This window comes from Hyperolius riggenbachi, chromosome 3 (genome assembly GCF_040937935.1).
Source record: "Hyperolius riggenbachi isolate aHypRig1 chromosome 3, aHypRig1.pri, whole genome shotgun sequence".
Lineage (NCBI taxonomy): Eukaryota > Metazoa > Chordata > Amphibia > Anura > Hyperoliidae > Hyperolius > Hyperolius riggenbachi.
The window spans coordinates 511,183,112-511,209,840 of NC_090648.1; positions in this window are offsets into that span (position 1 = coordinate 511,183,112).

Consider the following 26,729-nt stretch of genomic DNA (forward strand, 5'->3'; position numbering starts at 1 on the left):
AGTCGGGAAAGGGAAGGAATTTTTTCCCTTTTTGGGGCTAATTGGACCATGCCAAGGGTTCTTCACCTTCCTCTGGATCAACAGGGAAATGTGAGGTAGCAGGCTGATGTACTTTTGTTTTCTGGTTGAACTTGATGGACTTAAGTCCTTTTTCAACCCAAATAACTATGTAACTATGTAATTGCAGTAAACAGAATGCAGAGTCCGAACATGTACGCAATGAGAGATGCATGTGTATGAGAACGGACGGTCCACTTAAATCGCCGCTATCATGCAAATACTCACATGTACCCTGTTTCCGTCTGCTGATGACTTCTCTGCTTGGTCTGGTGAGTGGCGAAACAGATTGGTCCCGGGCAGAAGCATTGGGAACTCCACTGGGTTACAAAACACCGATGGGAGTCCTTAGCAACAGTAGGATTCTCATTGGTTCATAGTGGGCCAATTAAAATTGTCCTTGTTTCTAGGGAGAATCAATCTATTGTAATTTTATGGGGAGCCCCATGCCCCTACTGGCCTCCGGTCCGTGTACCGATTTTGGGAGAGATCGAGAGTAGGAATCAGCAGCGGAAGAATAGGGGACACACAAGTACCAGCAATCAAATCAGGGCGTATGGCGGAGCAGACGGCTGTGCAGATACAAAATGGACGGAGCTGCCCATTTTACATTCGCTCTAAATGGAACTGAGCCTAATATATCTCTCCATTAGGGATGATTAATGAGATGCAAATATTTCCGATTTCATGCAAATTTATGTATTTTTTAAGCAAATGTATGCAGCTTGAAAACGGACCAATCAAGTCTCACCCAGGATTAAATGGATTGGTCCATTTTCAATCTGCATTTATTTGCATAAAACTTTACATACATTTGCATGAACTGTGAACTATTTGCACCCCTACTCTCCATGGATTATAACTGTGGGAGGAACAGTTTTCTTAGCGGATTTAGTCATATCTTCGGTAATATCTGCACATTAGAATTGACGTTATTTCCGTTAAAATATTTACCTGAATGAAAATAAAATTAGATTTTATAGCAAAAGGACTGCAATTATTTATTCATGACACTACTTATGCAATTAACATAAATAGTCACTTCTAATTAGTGTATTACATCTTCCACTCCAAAATAATGTCTTAGGCTAGCTCCTGTGCCATATGCTGAAGGCTTGCTGCAGGTTGAGATCTGTGAAATACACTTTACTTTACTTATACCTCTTCAGTAATGTTTTTACTCCTTAATTAGCAGCATCTGCTCGCATTAATATGAATTATTATCATTTACTGGAGTATCTGCTAAAAGATATTCTGTGTTTTTAAGTAATAAAAATTAAAATATAAAAAAATAAAGCAAGCAGACCTACAGCAGGACTGGATTATTTTAACACTAGTAAAAAGGCTGCACGTTAAAAAACGCGCCCTAGGCCATGGCCGCCCCCCCCCCCCCCCCCCCCCCCCCCAACACAGACAGGTCTGGAAGCATGGGCACAGGAGGATGCAAGGATAGTGGTTTTATTATATCTGATATATATATATTTTTACTGATTTATAAAGCGCCAACATATTCTGTTGTGCTGTACAAAGTAAAACGCAAACATGGGGTACAGAATAAAACAGACAATTGTATACGCCAAGATACAAAGCACAGCAGTGTTATAAAATAAAGAATTGGTAATTACAGTGACAAACGTAACATGATCAATTAAATAGCATAAATTCCAAGACACAAATGGTGAGAGAGCCCAGCCCTCAATCTAAAGAAATTGTGTGTGTGTGTGTGTGTGTGTGTGTGTGTGTGTGTGTGTGTGGGGGGGGGGGACAAAAGGTGGGATAGTATACAATACTCCTACCTAGACCACTTGGCCTTAGGTCAAAGGTGGAATGGCCTAAGGTAGAGCGTATACTTGATGGAAGAAGTACGTTTTGAGGGAGCCTTTAAAGATATCAAAGGTTGGAGAGTGACAGATATGTTGTTGAAGGGCATTCCAGAGGAGGGGTGAAGGACGTGTGAAATCTTGTATACATGAATGGGTGGAGGTAATTCTAGGGGAGGACAAAAGGTCATGTGCAGATCTGAGATTGCCATTGGGTTGGTATCCGGAAACTAGTTAGGAGATGTACAGATATATATATATATATATATATATATATATATATATATATATAAATAATTTTGTATACTCAGTGACTCCAGTAGGATGCCTTGACATCCAAATGAAAAAAAAACAAAAAAAAAACACTGGAGAGTTGAAGAAATACAACAGAAACATGACCTTGTTATCTCCCGGCACTGAGACCAATTTTAATAAGAGGACAGAGAATTCTGCTCTTATTGTTACACACAAGCAAAACGCCGCGCTGACAGAGAGATTCTTCCCAGGTAACAGGGGAATTGGTCATTTAAGTTGGTTTTTATTTATTTATTTCGTTTTTTTTTCACTGTCCATGCTCCTGAAATAACTTCTTTTTTTTATTGACTGTGCGTGAATTGATCCCTGGCGTGCACAGAGCACTCTCCTATGTAATCAATATAGGCATTGCATAACAGTACCCATAGCTGACCATGCAGCTGACATGGAGAAGGCAAGTGGGGGGGGGGGGGGGCAATATTACTGATATCAGTTCTCTAGGCAGCGGGGGAGCAATAGTGATATCAATTCTTTAGGCAGCTGTGGGGGAGGGGGGAAGGGAGCTGTTATTTCCCACAATGCAACAAGTTTAACAGACAGTAGACTGTCAGGGCCATGGTCATAATGACATCACACTGTGGGAGGGGTTTCACCACAATATCAGCCATACAGAGCCCTCCTGATGATCCGTTTGTGAAAAGGAAAAGATCTCTCATGGGAAAGGGGGTATCAGCTACTGATTGGGATGAAGTTCAATTCTTGGTTAAAGTTACTCTTTAAGGAAATGGAGATGGGCCCCTTTTTGGATCTGAAACCAGACCTGCACCCTCCCATGTATTACGGTTTCTGGAATCGGAGTGGTCAGATTTTGTATTTTCTATTTTGGCTAGAAGGAAGCCTATGCATTGCTGACCGATGTATACAAAAATAACCCGGCAAACAGCCACTTCAGTTTGCCGAAAATAGACATTTCTCTAACCGCTTTCATTTGCACTCGTTTTACTTTGTGAGCTCTAAGAGGTCAACATGCACTTTTCTGTTTTTTAAAATGTTAGTATTCTTATGCTTAAAGGAAACCTTAACTCTTGTCAGTAAAAAAGCAGCGCTTAAAGAGACACTGAAGCAAGACTAAATCTTGCTTCAGGTCTTATATATAGCAGGGGCACGTGTGCCCCTGCTAAAACGCCGCTATCCCGCGGCTTAACGGGGGTCCCTTCACCCCCAACCCACCCCCCGCAAAAGTTGGTCGTAAAATGGTCGCTGGGAATCTTCTTCCTGGAGGCAGGGCTAACGGCTGCAGCCCTGCCTCCCAGCGCGTCTATCAGACGCGCATCGCCGCCTCTCCCCCGCCCCTCTTAGTGAAGGAAGACTGAGAGGGGCGGGGGAGAGGCGGAGATACGCGTCTGACAGACGCGCATGGGGCAGGGCTGCGGCGGTTAGCCCTGCCCCAACCAGGAAGCGCTCCCCCGCTGCACGGAGGGGGTTTGGGGGGACAGGGACCCCCGTTAAGCCGCGCTATAGCGGCGTTTTAGCAGGGGCACGCATGCCCCTGCTAGCTATGAGGTCTGAAGCGAGATCTATTCTCGCTTCAGACTCTCTTTAAGTGATCCATCTCAGGATGCTGGCGATACAGTTCTTCCACCTCCAGAGATCCCCATGCAAGGTCTTTATATACCTAAGGTGCAACCCAGAGCACAATACAAGCAGAAGAGGGAGTCTCTATTCCATAGACAAATGTATTTGGGTAAAAACTTTGTCACAAGTACAGCAAAGTACACTCACATTCAGAGGTTCTCACTACAGTAGAGACCCTCCAGGCTAGTGCACTTCCCACTCTATGTGGTACTATTCCAAAATACTTGCAGTATGTGCAGTGTTGCCCGCTCTCGTCCCGACTAGTTTCGGCCTTCTGCCATCATCAGAGGATACCCTGATGACGGAGGAAGGCCGAAACTAGTCGGGACGAGCGTAGTCCCACATAGAAGTGCACTAGCCTAGACGGTCTCTACTGTAGTGAGAACCTCTGAATGTGAGTGTACTTTGCTGTACTTGTGACAAAGTTTTTACCCAAATACATTTGTCTATGGAATATTCCCACTGAGAGACTCCCTCTTCTGCTTGTATTGTGCTCTGGGTTGCACTTTAGGTATATAAAGCCCTTGCATGGGGATCTCTGGAGGTGGAAGAACTGCCAGCATCCTGAGGTGGATCACTTAAGCGCTGCTATTTTACGGACAAGATTTGCTTTGGATGAAAAGGATACATCCTTGGAGTAGCTTCAGTGTGTCACCTGAAGGAACCTTATAACTGGTGTTGTGGGGCGCCTCTTGAAACATTAGTATTTGGAACCTTAACTCTGCCTCCTGAAAAAAATCAGTTTCACTTACCTGGGGCATCTACCAGCCCACTGCAGCCATCCTGTGCCCTCAACGTCAGTCATGTCTCCTCCGGTCCCCCGCTGTCAGCTAGATTTGATTTTACCCCCCCCCCCCCGTAGAGGTAATGAGAGGTGCTAGCCCCAAAGATCAGTGGCCTGTGCCCCAGATCTATTCAGGCAGAGTCAGCTGTGGTGCCTCAATTGGGGGTGCTGTGGTGCCATGCTGGACGCTGTGATGTCTTTATGGAGGTATACAGGGAGCTGTATTTCTTCTATGGGGACATGCTGGGAGTTGTGGTGGTGCCTTAATGGCAGGCCCTTGGGAGCATGGGAGGGGTCCACTAGAAGGTCAGGGAATACTATGGGAGGAACTGCCAGGCAACCTGGCAGCAGGCCAGTTTATGTAAATTTGGCTCCACCCACAGCCACACCCACATTCTGGTGCATGGCCACCCCCATTTTCCGGCTAAAGTGCACAAAAGTGCCATGGATCTCTTAGGATCCTAGCAACGCCCCTGTCCCTCAGTATAAGTAGCTGCCACCCCCCTCCTCAGTAATAGGAGGCATATCCCCAGTAAAAGTATAAATAACTCCCTTAGTATGTGATGACAAAAAGAAAAGTCGAGAGTCCCAAATAGCGTATTATTGTTGGTATACAGTATAGGTAATGGTGAATTAGAAATGTACTCACAAATATGGGTTGCCACCTCAAGCAACCACTATATGCACAGATGGAGAGATTAACCTGCCCCCACTCAGGTTAAGATGTTGCTCTCCATAGACAGGAAAAGGGGAGGTCCCCAGGAATGGTGGTGCAGCATGAGGGATGAAGGAGCAGGCGTGGTGCCCATGGCACGAGCCAGTCCTGTACCCCTCCAGATACGCCACTGCCAGAGGCTTCCCTCATCCCCCTCAACCGCACCAGTGCAGCACTGGGACCTGCTAAGCATATCTGACGGAGTTTGTAGGATATGCGGTTGTGGCTGCACTCCCTTCCGTGTACTGTGTACCGTGTACTTCTGTGTATGAGTGTGGCTGCACTGGCACATGTGCAAGTGCGGTCCGTGCTTGGGTAATAGAATGAAGCTAAACCTGCACATCGTTTTCCTCCATGCATAAACTTCGTGCTACTGACGGGTGCAGATCCTCCTCACGCATGCTCTGTACGACGCTTGTGCACAGCCAGGATTGTTGCCATGAAGAGAACGAGGGTCCAGGGCGGCCTGAAGCAGTGGGACATGGAGAAGGATATGGGAATCTTTCATAAAATCTGGGCAAGTCAATAAAAGCCATAAAACACTTTCCTGTCAGTAAATGGCTTCAGAGAGCAGGAAAGAGATAAAAAGGGTCAATAGTTCATAGATTTTAGCTGTGGCATAGTTCAATGAAAGCGTCCTTGAGCAGAGACAATGAAACAGTAAAAACTTAAAAATTAGATCTCAAACACTTGGGTGTGGTACCTCAAACAAACTAGATTGGTTTTGTCAAAAATATCTATATACAATATATATATATATATATATATATATATATATAATTAACATGTGTGGCCACCTTTAAAGGAGCACTATGGCAAAAAAGTGTACTTAAAGAGACACTGAAGCGAAAAAAAATGATGATATTATGATTTGTATGTGTACTACAGCTAAGAAATAAAACATTAAGATCAGATACATCAGTGTAATTGTTTCCAGTACAGGAAGAGTTAAGAAACTCTAGTTGTTATCTCTATGCAAAAAAAGCCATTAAGCTCTACACTTGGAGATGGCTGTTTTCTGACTTATTATCTCAACTGTTAGTGAACAATTTTCTTTTTCTCTGACAGAGAAGAGGTCATTAGTTCACAGACTGCTCTGAAAGAATCATTTTGAATGCAGAGTGTTGTGTAATCTGCACATATTATAGAATGATGCAATGTTAGAAAAAACACTATATACCTGAAAATAAAAATATGAGAATATTTTCTTTGCTGATAATCTTCTAGTAATTATTCATAGTACACAACCAATTCACTATATCATATTTTTTTCAGTAGGTAGTAGAAATCTGACAGAAGTGACTGGTTTTGGACTAGTCCATCTCTTCATGGGGGGATTCTCAGGGATTTATTTCTTTTTAAAAGCACTTAGTGAATGGCAGTTGCTCTTTCCAACTGCCATAAACTGTGTAGTGAGCAGGGAAGCTGGCCAGCATCATTGTTTAAATCCTTTTTAGGGAATATCTTTGTAAAGAATAAAAACCTTGCTGAGAATCCCCTGTGAAGAGATGGGCTAACCCAACACTGCTCGCTTCTGTCAGATTTCTATTACCTACTGTAAGTGACAGCAACATGGGAGAAAAGTAATTTATGGCTCATTTTAGTCTGGAAAAAAAACTACTTCTTATATGTCTTTTTGCACATACTTTAAATATTAAACTTTTTTGCCATAGTGCCCCTTTAAGGTGCGTACACTCATCCTATTTTGATTGGCCAATGATTGGGTAATTTTGCCACTTCCACATAGTATGAGAGCTTACCTACCATGCGGCTTATGAACAACGGTTTAGGGTAACTGAGGGCAGTTGGGCAGTGCCAGCACCTTGGTAACGTTCTTGTGTGTCAGGTATTTTTTTTAAAAAAACTTACATTTGTATCATTAATGTTCATCAATCATCTTAATAAGAAATGAGAACAGCATATCACCAAATACAGTTACATCAGTGCTGCATGATACTAATGAGGGCAAGGACGGCACAGGAGAGTGAACTGCATGTTCCCGAGAATAATGCTGTGACAGGATGACACTTCTTCTCACAGGCTAAACAATCTAAGATCTGCACAATCGGCACTGAAGAGTAGGACGCTGCCAGCCCTGTACTCCTCCAACTACAGCTGATTTATAATAATTGTCCCGGGATGGTCTCCGATCCCCATGCCAACACCTAAACCAATGCTGGAAAACCCTCATTCTTTATCTCCCAACTCACTGCCTTCTCCCCAACACCCCCCCCCCCCCCCAATCACCACCACCACCAAAAAAAATAATAATAATTTAAGCAAAGTAGTATTTATTTATTCAATCATTTATTAGGTACACAATACCCTTCCAACTTTTTGAGATCAGAAAGAGAGACACTTAAGCCACGCCCCTGAAGCTCCCCTAATTACGCATACTATAAGAATTTCATGAAAAATGTATGTTGTTTTATAATGAAAACCACACTGGTCCAAAAGAGGGACAGCTGGGAGGAGCTACGCATACACCTTGGCCCCCGAGGCCTGGCACATTTTTAGGAAAGATACCTCAAAGCAAGTGATTTTGGCACAGCACTGCTAGTCTCTACCCTGTGATACCCCTACCCACCATTACTGCTCTTTAGCGACCAGAGAATTTGAAGGACACCCAAGGCAAGAATAAACTAATGAAATAAACAAATGTATCTATCTTCCTTCTCCTAAAAAGGACTTTTTAAGATATTCCACACTTTTATTTTATGTTTAAATCTACTTTTTAAGTTGAAACTGTTACATTATTTTTGCTCAATGACACATTCATTGAAATATGCCTGAGCTAAAATGTATGAACTATTGGCCCTTTTTATCTTTTTGCTGCTCTCAGAAGCCATTTTCTGCTAGGAAAGTGAGTTATAGTTGGAATGTCTTATCAGGCAGGGTAACAAAGTAGTCACTTCCTGTCTGAGTCAGGACTGAGTCAGCCACTTACATACCTGATATTTAACTCTTTCAGGCAGAGAAAGAAAAAAAGGAATACTGCCTAGTTATTTGTGTGCTTGGCACTGTACATACACATGTCTATCTCATCATGTCACATGTCACCTCAGGTATCCTTTACAAAAAAAGAACAAGATAGGAATGAAAAAACATGATTTTTCCCACTTGACTTCAATGGAATATGTATTTTGGGAATTTCAAATAAAGAACATTTTGACCTAGTCGGCCAGGCTGTGCTGGAACTGAATAAGGAAACAGGAAATTTGAGCACCCAATAAAAAGCGGGCTCCGGGCCTGTCTAAAATGTTTTCATTTTTGAAAATTAGAAAGTTACAGGTTTTTTTTAATTTTTTTATTTTTGGGGGGTCTTTTGTATTTACACATTTTTGGTTCTTGAAAACTATTATTTTGAAATTCATGGTTTTGAAAATGGTAAGGCCAGGAAGGGGCATTTTAGGGTTAGGTGTCAGGAGGGGGGGGGGGGGGGGGGGGGGGGGTGGGGGGGGGTAGGGTTAGGCATCAAGAAGGGGGGTTTTAAGGTTAGGCATAGGTGTTGAATGGGGGAGGGTTTAACCACATAACGACCGCCCCCAGCCGATGGGCGGCGGCAAAGTCTGGGCCCAAACGACCGCAATACGCCCATCGGCGGGGGCGGCTGCGGGAGTGGCTATGCGGCGATCGCGTCATTCGTGACGCGATCAGCCGCCGGGGACTGGCTCCGCCCCCCGTTCGCCGTAACCCGCCGGCCGTTCGGAAGCGCCGGCGGGTTACTGGCATCCGGATCGCCGCTGCAACAGTGTATAATAGGCTTTGTAATGTATACAAAGCCTATTATACTGGCTGCCTCCTGCCCTGGTGGTCCCAGTGTCCGAGGGACCACCAGGGCAGGCTGCAGCCACCCTAGTCTGCACCAAACACACTGATTTCCCCCCCCCCTGCCCCCTGATCGCCCACAGCACCCCTCAGACCCCCCCCTGCCCACCCCCCAGACCACTGTTTGCACCCAGTCACCCTCCTAATCACCCATCAATCACTCCCTGTCACTATCTGTCAACGCTATTTTTTTTTTAAGTCCCTAATCTGCCCCCTACTCCCTCCTGATCACCCCCCCACCCCTCAGATTCTCCCCAGACCCCCCCCAGACCCCCCCCCCCCGTGTACTGTATGCATCTATCCCCCCTGATCACCTGTCAATCACCTGTCAATCACCTGTCAATCACCTGTCAATCACCCGTCAATCACCCCCTGTCACTGCCACCCATCAATCAGCCCTGATCTGCCCCTTGCGGGCAATCTGATCACCCCCCCACACCAATAGATCGCCCGCAGATCCGACATCAGATCACCTCCCAAATCCATTGTTTACATCTATTCTCTCCTCTAAACACCCACTAATTACCCATCAATCACCCCCTATCACCACCTGTCACTGTTACCCATCAGATTAGACCCTAATCTGCCCCTTGCGGGCACCCAATCACCTGCCCACACGCTCAGATTGCCCTCAGACCCCCCCCTTATCAATTCGCCCCGTGCAATATTTACATCTGTTCTCCCCTGTAATAACCCACTGATTACCTGTCAATCACCCATCAATCACCCCCTGTCACTGCCACCCATCAATCACCCCCTGTCACTGCCACCCATCAATCAGCCCCTAACCTGCCCCTTGCGGGCAATCTGATCACCCACCCACACCAATAGATCGCCCGCAGATCCGACATCAGATCACCTCCCAAATCCATTGTTTACATCTATTCTCTCCTCTAAACACCCACTAATTACCCATCAATCACCCCCTATCACCACCTGTCACTGTTACCCATCAGATTAGACCCTAATCTGCCCCTTGCGGGCACCCAATCACCTGCCCACACGCTCAGATTGCCCTCAGACCCCCCCCTTATCAATTCGCCCGTGCAATATTTACATCTGTTCTCCCCTGTAATAACCCACTGATTACCTGTCAATCACCCATCAATCACCCCCTGTCACTGCCACCCATCAATCACCCCCTGTCACTGCCACCCATCAATCAGCCCCTAACCTGCCCCTTGCGGGCAATCTGATCACCCACCCACACCAATAGATCGCCCGCAGATCCGACATCAGATCACCTCCCAAATCCATTGTTTACATCTATTCTCTCCTCTAAACACCCACTAATTACCCATCAATCACCCCCTATCACCACCTGTCACTGTTACCCATCAGATTAGACCCTAATCTGCCCCTTGCGGGCACCCAATCACCCGCCCACACCTCAGAACGCCCTCAGACCCCAGCCCTGATCACCTCGCCAGTGCATTGCTTGCATCTATTTCCCCCCTCTAATCACACCTTGAGACACCCATCAATCACCTCCTGTCACCCCCTAGCACACCTACCCATCAGATCAGGCCCTAATTTGCCCCGTGTGGGCTCCTGATCACTCGGCCAAACCCTCAGATCCCCCTCAGACCCCCTTCCGATCACCTCCCCAGTGCATTGATTGCATCTATTTTCCCCTCTAACCGCCCCCTGAGACACCCATCAATCACCTCCTGTCACCCCCCTAGCACTCCTATCCATCAGATCAGGCCCAATACATCCTGTCATCTAAGAGGCCACCCTGCTTATGACCGATTCCACAAAATTTGCCCCCTCATAGACCACCTGTCATCAAAATTTGCAGATGCTTATACCCCTGAACAGTCATTTTGAGAAATTTGGTTTCCAGACTACTCACAGTTTTGGGCCCGTAAAATGCCAGGGCAGTATAGGAACCCCACAAGTGACCCCATTTTAGAAAGAAGACACCCCAAGGTATTCTGTTAGGTGTATGATGAGTTCATAGAATATTTTATTTTTTGTCAAAAGTTAGCGGAAATTGGATTGTTATTGTTTTTTTCACAAAGTGTCATTTTTCACTAACTTGTGAGAAAAAATAAAATCTTCTATGAACTCACCATACCCCTAACGGAATACCTTGGGGTGTCTTCTTTCTAAAATGGGGTCACTTGTGGGGTTCCTATACTGCCCTGGCATTTTAGGGGCCCTAAACCGTGAGGAGTAGTCTAGAAAACAAATGCCTCAAAATGACCTGTGAATAGGACGTTGGGCCCCTTAGCGCACCTAGGCTGCAAAAAAGTGTCACACATGTGGTATCGCCATACTCAGGAGAAGTAGTATAATGTGTTTTGTGGTGTATTTTTACACATACCCATGCTGGGTGGGAGAAATCTCTCTGTAAATGGACAATTGTGTGTAAAAAAAATCAAAAATGTGTCATTTACAGAGATATTTCTCCCACCCAGCATGGTTATATGTAAAAATACACCACAAAACACATTATACTACTTCTTCTGAGTACGGCGATACCACATGTGTGACACTTTTTTGCAGCCTAACTGTGCTAAGGGGCCCAAAGTCCAATGAGTACCTTTAGGATTTCACAGGTCATTTTGAGACATTTGGGTTCAAGACTACTCCTCACGGTTTAGGGCCCCTAAAATGCCAGGGCAGTATAGGAACCCCACAAGTGACCCCATTTTAGAAAGAAGACACCCCAAGGTATTCTTTTAGGTGTATGATGAGTTCATAGAAGATTTTATTTTTTGTCACAAGTTAGCGGAAATTGATATGTATTGTTTTTTTTTTCACAAAGTGTCATTTTCCGCTAACTTGTGACAAAAAAAAAATCTTCTATGAACTCACCATACTCCTAACAGAATACCTTGGGGTGTCTTCTTTCTAAAATGGGGTCACTTGTGGGGTTCCTATACTGCCCTGGCATTTTAGGGGCCCTAAACCGTGAGGAGTAGTCTAGAATCCAAATGCCTCAAAATGACCTGTGAATAGGACGTTAGGCCCCTTAGCGCACCTAGGTTGCAAAAAAGTGTCACACATGTGGTATCGCCGTACTCAGAAGAAGTAGTATAATGTGTTTTGGGGTGTATTTTTATACATACCCATGCTGGGTGGGAGAAATCTCTCTGTAAATGGACAATTGTGTGTAAAAAAAATCAAATAATTGTCATTTACAGAGATATTTCTCCCACCCAGCATGGGTATGTGTAAAAATACACCCCAAAACACATTATACTACTTCTCCTGAGTACGGCGGTACCACATGTGTGGCACTTTTTTGCACCCTAAGTGCGCTAAGGGGCCCAAAGTCCAATGAGTACCTTTAGGATTTCACAGGTCATTTTGCCACATTTGGTTTCAAGACTACTCCTCACGGTTTAGGGCCCCTAAAATGCCAGGGCAGTATAGGAACCCCACAAATGACTCCATTTTAGAAAGAAGACACCCCAAGGTATTCCGTTAGGAGAATGGCGAGTTCATAGAAGATTTTATTTTTTGTCACAAGTTAGCGGAAAATGACACTTTGTGAAAAAAAACAATTACAATCAATTTCCGCTAACTTGTGACAAAAAAAAAAAATCTTCTATGAACTCACCATACATCTAACGGAATACCTTGGGGTGTCTTCTTTCTAAAATGGGGTAATTTGTGGGGTTCCTATACTGTCCTGGCATTTTAGGGGCCCTAAACCGTGAGGAGTAGTCTTGAAACGAAATTTCTCAAAATGACCTGTGAAATCCTAAAGGTACTCATTGGACTTTGGGCCCCTTAGCGCAGTTAGGGTGCAAAAAAGTGCCACACATGTGGTATCGCCGTACTCAGGAGAAGTAGTATAATGTGTTTTGGGGTGTATTTTTCCACATACCCATGCTGAGTGGGAGAAATATCTCTATAAATAGACAATTGTGTGTAAAAAAAATAAAAAAATTGTCATTTACGGAGATATTTCTCCCACCCAGCATGTGTATGTGTAAAAATACACCCCAAAACACATTATACTACTTTTCCTGAGTACGGCAATACCACATGTGTGGCACTTTTTTGCGGCCTAACTGCGCTAAGGGGCCCAAAGTCCAATGAGCATCTTTAGGCTTTACAGGGGTGCTTACAATTAGGCACCCCCCAAATGCCAGGACAGTAAACACACCCCACAAATGACCCCATTCTGGAAAGTAGACACTTCAAGGTATTCAGAGAGGAGCATAGTGAGTCCGTGGCAGATTTCATTTTTTTTTGTCGCAAGTTAGAAGAAATGGAAACTTTTTTTTTTTTTTTTTTTTGTCACAAACTGTCATTTTCCGCTAACTTGTGACAAAAAATAAAATCTTCTATGAACTCACCATGCCTCTCACTGAATACTTTGGGATGTCTTCTTTCCAAAATGGGGTCATTTGGGGGGTATTTGTACTATCCTGGAATTTTAGCCCCTCATGAAACATGACAGGTGCGCAGAAAAGTCAGAGATGCTTGAAAATGGGAAAATTCACTTTTGGCACCATAGTTTGTAAACGCTATAACTTTTACCCAATCCAATAAATATACACTGAATGTTTTTTTTTTTATCAAAGACATGTAGCAGAATAACTTTCGCGCTCAAATGTATAGGAAATTTTACTTTATTTGAAAAATGTCAGCACAGAAAGTTAAAAAAGTCATTTTTTTGACAAAATTCATGTCTTTTTTGATGAATATAATAAAAAGTAAAACTCGCAGCAGCAATCAAATAGCATCAAAAGAAAGCTGTATTAGTGACAAGAAAAGGAGGTAAAATTCATTTAGGTGGTAGGTTTTATGACCGAGCAATAAACCGTGAAAGCTGCAGTGGTCTGAATGGAGAAAAAGGCTCTGGTCCTTAAGGGGCGAAAAGACTGTGGTCCCGAAGTGGTTAAAGCAGAACTGTAGTTACGTTTTAAAGACACTGTTTCACTTACCTGGGGCTTCTGCAAGCCCCCAGCAGCCGTCCTGTACCGCGCCGGTCCTCCACGAGTCTCCGTTCCCCCACCGCCGCTCCCTTCTGTACCTCGACTAGTAAGTCAAGGCCAGCGCAGCCCTTCCAAGCGTATCTTTTCTTCATGTTCCCCTCTGCAATAGCGGGGACCGCGAAGAAAGGATATGCGTGGCCAGAGCCGTGCAGGCGCAGTGTCCCAGCGGCAAAACCGAAAGTAGCTGGCAGCAGGAGAACGGAGGCTCGTGGAGGACCGGCGCGGGACAGGACGGCTGCTGGGGGCTTGCAGAAGCCCCAGGTAAGTGAAACAGTGTCTTTAAAATGTCTACAGTTCGCTTTAAGTTGTAGTAAGATATTGGGAACATTTACCTATGGTTTACTATCGTCATTATCACTGTAAGTATTTTTTTTCATCTTCATTCACAACGGTATTTATTGATTAGACTTATATAGTCTTCACCCGGCACCCATTGTTCCTAATCCTCGCCCCTCTATTTCATGCACACCCGAATAGAGACATAGTCTAGCAACACTATTCCGGAAAGCCGTGGTTATTGTTTCTATCTGAAGTTTGGGTTATCCTTTAACTTCACTGGGTTATTATTGCCAATGTCAAGATCACTTTGTAGAGTATTGTAAATTTCTCCCGGACATCTTTCCCTGTATTTCTGTTCATTGTGACGTTGTTATGGCTGCAGGACGTGGAGACGTACGCAAATAAGACTGGACTTGCGATCACGGTGACATGAATTAAACTTGGCAACGCTTCGTATTTCATACGACGTGTTCTCTGTCTTTCAGAAATTGATTCTAGCCAAGGTGTAGGGGAACGGCGGCCTCCAATAAAACATCACAGGAACATTGCTACACTTTGAAAGTTACGAAGGACAAATCAGATTTAAAGCTGAACTGCAGACAGGGGGGAAAATTAATTTTACCGTTCACACGTAGAGGTCATTTCTAATTTAAAAACAACAGTCGTACCTCTAGGATTCCTGTAACGTTGTAAAACCCAATGCAGCTAAAATAAATAAAATGTAAAAAATAATAATAATTTAAAAAGAGAAAAGTAAGAGTTGGAGAAGCTCCTTGCTTGTGGAGCTCAGCAGAACTTGATGATGTCATCATGTTTCCTGTCCCCTGGGCTAGCTGAAAAAGGTACAGGTAGTCCCCGACTTACGAACGCCCAACTTACGAACGACCCACCGATACGAATGGCATGGATTCTGTGTTTCCATGGAAACAAGTAAAAACAATTTTTCGAATTAGACTTGTAGTTTTTGAGAAAATTGATTTTAAAAAATTCAAAGAAAAAACAGCTTTTGAACTTGTATAAGCAGGTACAGAGGGCAGATCTGACACAGAGGGGGACACTGGAGGCACAGGGGAGCACAGAGGAGGCACAGGGGACAGAGGTGACACAGAGAGGGACAATGGAGGCACAGGGGGGCACAGAGGAGGTACAAGGGGCAGAGATGTTACAATGCTCTGACTTAAGATCAAGTTCAGATTAGGAACGAACCTACAGTCCCTATCTCAATTCAATTCAATTCACTTTATTGTCATTGTGTAACACAACGAAATTACTTTTCATGACAACCCCACGGTGCATATAGGGAACATAGTGATAGTAACAAGGAAGAGAAGAAATTATACAAGTATGCCAGGTATTACAGATGTTTAAACAATTTGTACACAGTGTTAATTATTTCAGAGAGGATTCAGAGTTTATCAAGTTTATGGCGGATGGGAAAAAGCTGTCTTTCAGTCTGTTTGTGTGTGTGCGGGTTGATCTAAAACGTTTACCTGATGGAAGGAGCTCAAACAAATCTCGTTCGTTAACCGGGGACTACTTGTATTCTAATTCACATGCAGTGCATCATGGGTGGCTAGCAGAGGGGTCACTAAGTCACCCCTCTTTTACTCAATGAACCTCCAACCTCACCAGGCTAAACAAATTAGAATGGGGCTGGGAAGAGGTTATACTGGACCCATTTTCTACAGGCAGAAGGAAGACAAAGAAGTTAGGAATTGTTATACACATACCTCCCAACTTTTTGAGATGAAAAAGAGGGACACTTAAGCGACACCCCTGACCATGCCCCCATCACACCCCTAGTCACACATACCATAAAGATTTCATTACAAAAAAATTGGTTTTATAATTCAAATCACACTGGTCCTTACTTTTCTGGTTTATTTTCCTTCATATCAACATTTTACAATTAGTAATATATCTATTTAAAGGATGGGAATAAAGTTTAGAGTCAAACACATTTTTTAGTAGAGCAATATATCTATTTACATAGAAAGAGGGACAATGGCCTCAATTCACTAAGATCATGCTGGAGATAATAAGGCAAAAGAAAACTTACCTCCACATAAGAGAGAGTTATCTTATCTCTTCATTCCTTATGTTACCTCCTCTGTAGTTAATTTACCTCCTCTGTAGTTATTTTACCTCATCTGTAGTTAGTTTACCTCCTCTGTAGTTATTTTCACATGCAGTTAATAAACAGCCTGTCTTTAACTCTGGAGTTATTTTAAGGATTGAAGAGTTAACTTAAGGACACAAGAGTTAACTTTAGGTTTGCCTGAGGTAAAATGTTTCCTGAATACTACATGCCTTATCACCATGGTAACAACTCTAGAAGAGTTATTAAAGACAGGAGATAAGCTTAGTGAATTGAGGCCATAGTCCTGAAAGAGGGACAAATGAGGAGGAAAGAGGGACAGAGGGAGAGGGCTCCAAAAAGGGACTGTCCCTACAAAAGAGGAACAGTTGTGAGCAATGGTTATACAGGCCATACACTGCCATAGGGGGTCTGCTTGTGTGTGTGTGTGGGGGGGGGGGGCAGTACCACACTGGATACCCTTCCTATGGGGGAGGGAGAAGATGGGGATTGTTATATTTGTCATACTTGGTCGACCGTGTGTGGGAGGGGAAGGTTGTTGGAGAAGTACAACACTGGGCACACTTGCTATGAGGGTATATTTATACTGGCCACAGTTTGCAATACGCCAGGCATGTCTACAGGTCTTAAAGAGGAACTTCAGCCTAAACAGACATTCTATCATTAAGTCACATTAGTTATGTTAATTAAAATAGTTAGGTAGTATAATAACTTACATACCCTGTTTTTAAACAACATGCAAATGTTTGTGATTTCATGGGGCAGCCATCTTTTTGGTTGAAAGGAGGTGACAGGGAGCATGAGACACAGATCCAACTGTCCTGTGTGCTGATCACCCCTCCCAGTTGCTAGGCAACGTGAATAACAACATAGGAAATACCATCATGCTTTGCACAGCATCAGGGGAAAAATGCCCGGGCAGTTTTCTTTGATAAGGCGGAGCTTAGCTTCTGTGCAGCTAATAATAAGGCTTTGATAAGAAAAACAAAGTGCTGATGCTGTGAAACTGTTAACCTGCTGGGCGGTCTGGACGAGCTCAGCTCGTCCAGTACCGCCGGAGCCTGCCGCTCAGGCCCTGCTGGGCCGATTTGGCTCAAATAAAAAGCAGCACACGCAGCCGGCACTTTGCCAGCCGCGTGTGCTGCCTGATCGCCGCCGCTCTGCGGCGATCCGCTGCGAGCAGCGGCGAAAGAGGGTCCCCCCAGCCGCCTGAGCCCAGCGTAGCCGGAACAAAAAGATCCGGCCAGCGCTAAGGGCTGGATCGGAGGCGGCTGACGTCAGGACGTCGGCTGACGTCAATGACGTCACTCCGCTCGTCGCTATGGCGACGATGTAAGCAAAACAAGTTTATTCTGGGCGCCGGAGGCGATCGGAAGAACGCCTCCGGAGCGCCCTCTAGTGGGCTTTCATGCAGCCAACTTAAGATTAAAATCTTAATAGAACGCCAGACAGGTTAAAGAAACAACAACAAGCCTTTTCAGTGCTGCTGAGTAGATTTTTAGTCTGGAGGTTCACTTTAAGTTTTGTGACTTAAGCAATTTATAGTATTTTCAGGGCCATTTTTAAACATAGACCCACTGGTGCCCCAAACACAGAATAATATCCATGTACAGCCCGATTCCCCTCTGTCCTGAAGCTTGACTTAGGAATGCAGAAGTGTTGTCACAATCAATAAAGAATAAATCGAGAGCAATTATGCACTTAATTATTGCATTAATAGCACCTGTCATGTCATTGTTCTTCTAATCAGGTCACCGTTGTTATGCTAATGAAGAGGGGTGCTCGACTAGGTGTTGAAATTAGCATTCATTTCTTCCATCATATCACTAAGGCCGGGAGCACAGGAGGCTGTACAGAAAACCATGCGCTCTCTGCACTGTGCATTTTTTAAATATCAGGTATGTAAGTGGCTGACTCAGTCCTGACTCAGGCAGGAAGTGACTACAGTGTGACCCTCACTGATAAGAAATCCCAACGATAAAACACTTTCCTAGCAGAAAATGGCTTCTGAGAGCAGGAAAGAGATACAAAGGGAAATTTCATATCAGTGAGGGTCACACTGTAGTCTCTTCCTGTCTGAGTCAGGACTGAGTCAGCCACACACATACCTGATATTTAACTCTTTCAGACAGAGAAAGAAAAAAAGGAACACAGCATAGTTATTTGTGTGCTGGGCACTGTACATACATATGTCTATCTCATCATGTCACATGTCACTCGGGTATCCTTTAAAGGACAACTGTAGCGAGAGGTAAATAGAGGCTGCCATATTTATTCCCCCTTAACTACTTAAGGACCAAGGTGATTGAAATCTACACCCTGTTTTGGTGGGCTCCTGGCTGGCAGGGCGTAGATTTCAATCAGCCGCCGCTGCGCGCTTCCGCCATTTCCGTCGCTCACCGCCGATTGCGCCGGCTGAAACCCGCCGTCTTTCGCAGCAGCTCACTGGCTCTGCCTGCCTCTATGACGACAGAGCCCTGTGAGTCGGTCAGGAGCCAATTTTATTGGCCGTGTCTATCAATGTAAGCAACTCCCATTGGCTTACATTGATAGACAGGGTCAGGAACCAATGAAAGCCGCTCCTTACCGGCTCACATGACTGCGCCGTCATAGAAATGGCAAAGTGGGTGGCCCAGGTTCCGGATGTATGGCAGTGACGGCATTTGCGGCCGGTATGTGCGCGATTCAATCTTGTCAGATCTGACAATAATGTCAGAAACACCTGATCTGCTGCATGCTTGTTCAGGGTCTATGGCTAAAAGTATTGGAGACAGGGGATCAGCAGGACAGCCAGGCAACTGGTATTGCACAAAAGGAAAGAAAGAAAAAAACATGGCAGCCTTCCTACAGTATTCCTTTAAGGGAAGATATCAGGAGATGTTCCTTTTTAATTGGTACTTGCTCCATTCAATAAGTGTTTACTGCTCATCTCTCTGGCTGAGGAAGAGTTACTGCCCATCACTGTCCCATTCAGGCCAGATCATAAATAAGTTATTATTAAAAATTGCCAATTGCCCACATGTGCCCGGTGTGATGGCGGCAGCTCGATTCTAGAGGGGCTGCAGAGATAAAATGAACTCATTACTCACTCTCAGAGACAAGAGACCCTCCTCCTGATGATAGATGGGCCAGTCTTTGTTCCTGTGTCTTCCCTTTATAAGGCTCAAAGCTTAGTTCCAGATCTGTAGATTAAATAAAAAACAAAAAAACAGAGTGCTGTCTATATTTGTCTCATTTTAATTAGAATCAGTGATTAAAAAAAAAAATAAACTCTGTAAACTTGTAGTCTACTTTCCCAGAAGACTAATCATAGTCTAATGTCCTACCATTATTATATATGTATTTATATAGCACTTACATCTTCTGCAGCACTTTACAGAGTACATAGTTATGTCACTGACTGTCCTTTAGAGGAGCTGAGAATATAATCCTACCATAGTCATAGTCTAATGTCCTACTATATTATTATTATTATTATTATTATGTATTTATATAGCACTGACATCTTCTGCAGCACTTTACAGAGTATATAGTCATGTCACTGACTGTCCTCAGAGGGGCTCACAATCTAATCCTATCATAGTCATAGTCTAATGTCCTACCATATTATTATTATGTATTTGTATAGCACTGACATCTTCTGCAGCACATTACCGAGTACATAGTCATGTCACTGACTGTCCTCAGAGGAGCTCACAATCTAATCCTCCCATAGTCATAGTCTAATGTCCTATCATATTATTATTATGTATTTGTATAGCACTGACATCTTCTGCAGCACATTACAGAGTGCATAGTCATATCACTGACTGTCCTCAGAGGAGCTCACACTCTTATCCTACCATAGTCATAGTCTAATGTCCTACCATATTATTATTATTATTATGTATATAGCACTGACATCTTCTGCAGTACATTACAGAGTACATAGTCATGTCACTGACTGTCCTCAGAGGAGCTCACAATCTAATCCATACCATAGTCATAATCTAATGTCCTACCATATTATTATTATGTATTTATATAGCACTGACATCTCTTGCAGCACAATGCAGAGTACATAGTCATGTCACTGGCTGTCCTCAGAGGAGCTCACACTCTAATCCTACCATAGTCATAGTCTAATGTCCTACCAGATTATTATTTATTTATATAGCACTGGCATCTTCTGCAGCACTTTACAGAGTATATAGTCATGTCACTGACTGTCCTCAGAGGAGCTGACACTCTAATCCTGCCATAGTCATAGTCTAATGTCCTACCATATTATTATTATGTATTTATATAGCACTGACATCTTCTGCAGCACAGTCCTCCGGGCTGTACTGCGCAGGCTCAGTAGTTCTGAGCCTGCGCAGTACAGCCCGGAGGACGTCCGATGACGTCATCGCGCCGGCGTGAAACGCACCATGGAGCGCAGAAGAAGCCCGACCTGGCCGCCGGCCTGGCCAGGTCGGGTCGGCCACCGGAGACCACCAGGAGCCTGCGGAGCGGCGCCTAGGGCACCTCCTGCCTGCCACGGGCTGGAGGAAGCCCCAGGTAAGTGGAAATGGATTTTTATTTTTTTTAATTAGTCCCTGAACCTTCCCTTTAAGGGCTCTGCCTCTGACACAGGCGACCAGGGTTCGAATCTCGGCTCTGCCTGCTCAGTAAGCCAGCACCTATTCAGTGAGGAGACCTTAGGCAAGTCCTCCTAACACTGCTATTGCCTATAGAGCGCGTCCTAGTGGCTGCAGCTCTGGCGCTTTGAGTCCGCCAGGAGAAAAGCGTGATATAAATGTTTTCTGGCTTGTCCTTTAAAGCAAACCTGAAGTGAAAATAAATGTATGACATAATGAATTGTATGAGTGGAACAGCTAAGAAATACTGTAGAACATTAGTAGCAAAGAAAAAAAAAGTCTCATGTTGTTTTCCGACACAGGATGAGTTATAAAATAAAAACCCTGCATTTGTTGTCTATGAAAAAGAGCTTATCTCAGCTCTCTGACCCAGCTGGTTGGAATACAGTCCTGTTGTCTGAAGCACTTATATAGAAAAGAAAAAGTGAGAGACAGCTTGTGATAAGGTTTTACTGCAGGAAGGTTCAAAGGGTCATTATTTCTGCTTTGTTGTATAGCTTAAAAGACCGAGTGTTGTTTCTATACTGCAAATATAGCAGAATGATGCAACGTTATAAAACCAGAGCTATATAACTGAAAATAAAGATAGACTCTCTTATGTTACTAATGTTCTATTACTTAGCTGTACTACACATACAATTTATTATATCATAAGGTGTTTTTTTTTTTTTTACTTCAGGGCTGCTGATGGTTAGCAAACTGAATATCCGAAGGTGTCTTTGGACTTGAAATTTCTTTTTTTTTCTTTTTTTTTTTTTACAAGCCTTGGATGAAACTTTGTAGCAATCCTTTTTTTTTTACCACTTTCAAGTACATCTGAGAAAATCACCTGTGTGAACTCTCTTAGAAAGATGTCTACAGGCAGAAATAAGCTGACTGGCCTGACGTATCGTAAAATCCTTACAATTTATGCGAGAGTAAAATCCGTCCGAAAAAAGACGAGAGAAGAGGATATCAAAGAGCCGAGAATCCCAACATGGTGCCGTACATCGCTATGTGGGAAGGAACAGGAAGACAGCGCAGGTTTACTTACATGTTCCAGGCTTGCAATCACTAGGCAACCACTTAAAGAACGCGGATGGTAAAATATATAGGATCGGCCCCCCGGGGACTGGGAATCGATAATGGCCACATTCTGGCGAAAAAAGAACAATCTAGGATTACCGGGGCCTCGGGGGGAATCTGCCGGAAGACAGAGTTCAGTGGGGGGAGAGCAACGGCATGAGAGGACAGGATTCAATTTCTCAAAGGAAATATGGTAATTTAATGGGATTTCGGTGAAAACTCAGTGCTTACAGGGCAGCTCTATAGACAGCAAGGATTCAAGGCAAACATCTCAGCTTGTTGACATTGCTGTATTGTGTTATAGAAACCAGTATACAGTGGCGTAGCTAAGAAGCTGTGGGCCCCAGTGCAAGTTTTGCTTTGGGGCCCCCAAGCACTCTATACATAACAATTGACACCAAAACCTGCCAATGGCAACCACAGTGTCAGAGGTGCAAGAACAGGATGGGGAACAGCTTGTTACTGATTACCCCCAAGCACTCTATACATAGCAATCCTTGCCAATGGCAACTACAGTGTCAGAGGTACAAGAAGGGGATGGGGAGCAGCTTGTTACTGATTACCCCCAAGCACTCTATACATAGCAATCCCTGCCAATGGCAACTACAGTGTCAGAGGTACAAGAAGGGAATGGGGAGCAGCTTGTTACTGATTACCCCCAAGCACTCTATACATAGCAATCCCTGCCAATGGCAACTACAGTGTCAGAGGTGCAAGAAGGGGATGGGGAACAGCTTGTTACTGATTACCCCCAAGCACTCTATACATAGCAATCCCTGCCAATGGCAACTACAGTGTCAGAGGAGCAAGAAGGGGATGGGGAGCAGCTTGTTACTGATTACCCCCAAGCACTCTATACATAGCAATCCCTGCCAATGGCAACTACAGTGTCAGAGGGGCAAGAAGGGGATGGGGAACAGTTTGTTAATGATTACTACTATTCAAAGTATCTACAGAAATGATTATTATGAACACAGGACCAATAGAGAGCTAATATTGTGCTTGAGGAACGGCCCCTTGTGGCCCCTCTGGCTTAAGGGCCCAGATGTGGTCGCAAACCTCTGCACTCCCTATTGCTATGCCCCTGAAAATGAGGGAGAAAGAGGGACAGGGCTCCAAAAGAGGGACAGTTGGGAGCTATGATACTACTAAAAATGTAGGGCTAGCTGGTGGGTTATTACCTTATGCTGAGTATCTTAATGCTGCTCACGGTCCTCAGGATGCCCCCATTCCGCTCTACGTATTCAACATGATCCTCCAGTCCAATTCTTAGCCAGGAAGTTCCCTCAAGCATTGAGGCACGATTGAGAACCACGCAGGTGCAGTTCCGAACCGAGAGTGCACAGCGAAAGCATGTGCTCGTCCATGAGTGCTTCCCATCACTGCGCAGGGGCAGTCCAAAACTCATACCTGCGCAAATCCTTCCCTATGCACCAATCAGAGCAACATAGCATAAGGCGGTAGAGATAAGAGAACTTGGAAACAGGGGCACCCCAGGGACAACGAGGTGCGTCACAAAAGGTAATCTAGCCCACCATGGGCTTCATTCAACAGATTTTCCTAGTTTGGGGGTACTTTATAAATAGTGCTTAAAGTGAACCAGAGATGGAGCACCCTCGTGTATGTTACCATATATATCAGTGGGAACATTAGAGAAAACATCTACCATGCTCTCTGTTTCATCTTTCACTGCTCAGCCTGCTTGTTATCAGCCCTGATAAAATCCCCAACTGAGCATTCAGTCTGGCTTTGCTCAGGAATCATTATAGCAGAGCCATAAGGGGGCAGGCTTGGGCTTGAATAGACATCAGAGAAGATAGAATCAGCTATAATGATTCCTGAGCAAAGCCAGACTGAATGCTCAATGGGGGATTTTATCAGGGCTGATAACAAGCAGGCTGAGCAGTGAAGGATGAAACAGAGAGCGGGGTAGGTGTTTTCTCTAATGTTCCCACTGATATACATGGTAAAATACATGAGGTTGCTTCATATCTGGTTCACTTTAAGCATCATGGCCTCTTCCACTTTAACTATGCAGGTTGCACTAAAAGTCTTTCTCCTTCAGTCCACAACACCCCCTCCTTCCATTTTTTGTTATTATTATTAAAACAGGTTTAAGCATTATGTCTCCCACCACCCCATTCACCTTTTATATGCACACAACATGTCCATCTCCCTCAGCACCTCTCCCAGGAGATCAGGGGACATCTGCAGGCTGACGCTGGCTGGAAGATACGATGCAGTGCAGTGAGTTACACTCACTGCTGCTTCACTGCCCCCCCCCCCCCCCTGCTTACACACACAGACATAACCACTATACTCACTGATCAGCAGCCACGGGGACTTCTTACAACTTCACGTGACTGCTGATTGCCTGGGGGTGGGCAGCCGAACGTCCTAAAGTCTGTGTGTGCTTGTAGACGGGGCAGCCTGCATACACTGGGCTTAAAGAGACACTAAAGCGAAAAAAAATATGATATAGTGAATTGGTTGTGTACTATGAATAATTACTAGAAGATTAGCAGCAAAGAAAATATTCTCATACTTTTATTTTCAGGTATATAGTGTTTTTTTCTAACATTGCATCATTCTATAATATGTGCAGATTGCACAACACTCTGCATTCAAAATGATTCTTTCAGAGCAGTCTGTGAAGTAATGACCTCTCCTCTAGCAGAGGAAAAGTAAATAGTCCAGGAACAGTTGAGATAATAAAAGTCAGATAACAGCCCTCTCCACGACTAACTTAGTCGTAGAGCTTAATGGCTTGTTTGCATAGAGATAACAACTGGAGTTTCTCAACTCTTCCTGTACTGGAAACAATTACACTGATGTATCTGATCTTAATGTTTTATTTCTTAGCTGTACTACACATACAAATCATAATATCATAATTTTTTTTTCGCTTCAGTGTCTCTTTAAAGAGAAACTCTGACCAAGAATTTAACTTTATCCCAATCAGTAGCGGATACCCCCCTTTACATGACAAATCTATTCATTTTCACAAACAGAACATCAGGGGGCGCTGTATGACTGATAGTGTGGCGAAACCCCTCCCACAAGAAACTCTGAGGACCGCGGTACTCCTGGCAGTTTCCTGTCTGTGAACTTTGTTACATTGTGGGAAATAGCTGTTTACAGCTGTTTCCAACTGCCAAAGCAGCAAGCAGCAGCTGCATCACAGCAGTAAAAATGTCACCATGTAATAAATGTCCGAATATAAATCAGGGATTTAAAATATTTTACAATGGACAAAACACTGACTAAATCATTTATACATAATTATTGTAAAAAAATGAAGTACTTTTTTTATTACATTATTTTCACTGGAGTTCCTCTTTGAAGGGGTTCTGTGGGGAGGGGTTAAAAAAACAAAAACGGACACTTACCTGGGGCTTCTATCAGCCCCCTGCAGCTGTCATGTCCCGTGCTGTCCTCCTACGATCCTCGGTTCCCCACCGCCGGCCCCGGTCTAATATTCATCGAACTAGATGAATAGTACTCACTCCCGAGCGCATCGTTCGGAGCTTACTGCACAGGCGCAGTATTACGTTTTCTTGTACTGCGCCTGCGCAGTAAGCTCCCGATGATGCGCGCAGGAGTGAGCACACACCCAGCCGCGCAGCCATAGTCTAGTTAGACTGGGACCAGCGGCGGGGAACGGAGGGGAAAAAGACGACTCAGTTGGCTTGAGGGCCCCTGCAGCGGTCAATTGCCCCCTTTGCCTGAATGGTAGCGTCGGCCCTGCTTGTGAGAGAGTGATGTTATCTGTAGTAATGGTCCAACTTGCATGCAAATATCATGCATGTTGTATGCATCACTCACCCACTCTCTGCAGATTAGCGATGGGATCACCAGCCACACGTGATGTCCTGCTTCCTTTCTGACTACAGCAGTGCCTCATGTGACCCGACAGCATGTAACAGGTCACATGAGGCACCGCTGTAGCCATAGATACAGAATGCTGGACGGGCAGAGGGCGATCCTATCGCTGGAACACTGAGAGCAGGTGAGTAAAGTGGCGCCATGCATCTAGGGAGGGGGAGATGGGGTGTGCGAGGAGGGGGACATTTGGGAAGGGGAGCCGTCTTGCCATCCTCTTATTGCTGCTGCCCTGAAGCATGCGATTCACGTTGCTACATGGTAGAACTGTACCTGCTGCCAGGTTCCCCCCCAACATCTCCATACAAACCTCACATTCCGCTTCCAGCCATGCCCCCATTATGTCTCCAGTCACACCCCATGAGATCTCCAGCCACGCCCTTATTACATCTCCAGCCACACCCCCATCGCCTCTTCAACCACGCTCACATCATATTTTCTGCCATGCCCCCATTAGACTTTCAGCCACATCCCCATCACACATCCTCACCATGCTCATCAGATTTCCTGCCATGCTCCGATCACCCCTCAAGCCACACCCACATTACATCTCCAGCCACACCCAATCAGATCCCCAGCCTTGACCCCATCAGATCCCCAGCAATGCCCCCATTATATCTCCAGCCACGCCCTTATTACATCTCCAGCCAGGGGAGGACTGAGACCATTTGGCCAGGAGGGAAACCACAAACTAGAGGCCCATTTTCATGGCAGCCCCAGCCCAAATGATGTCA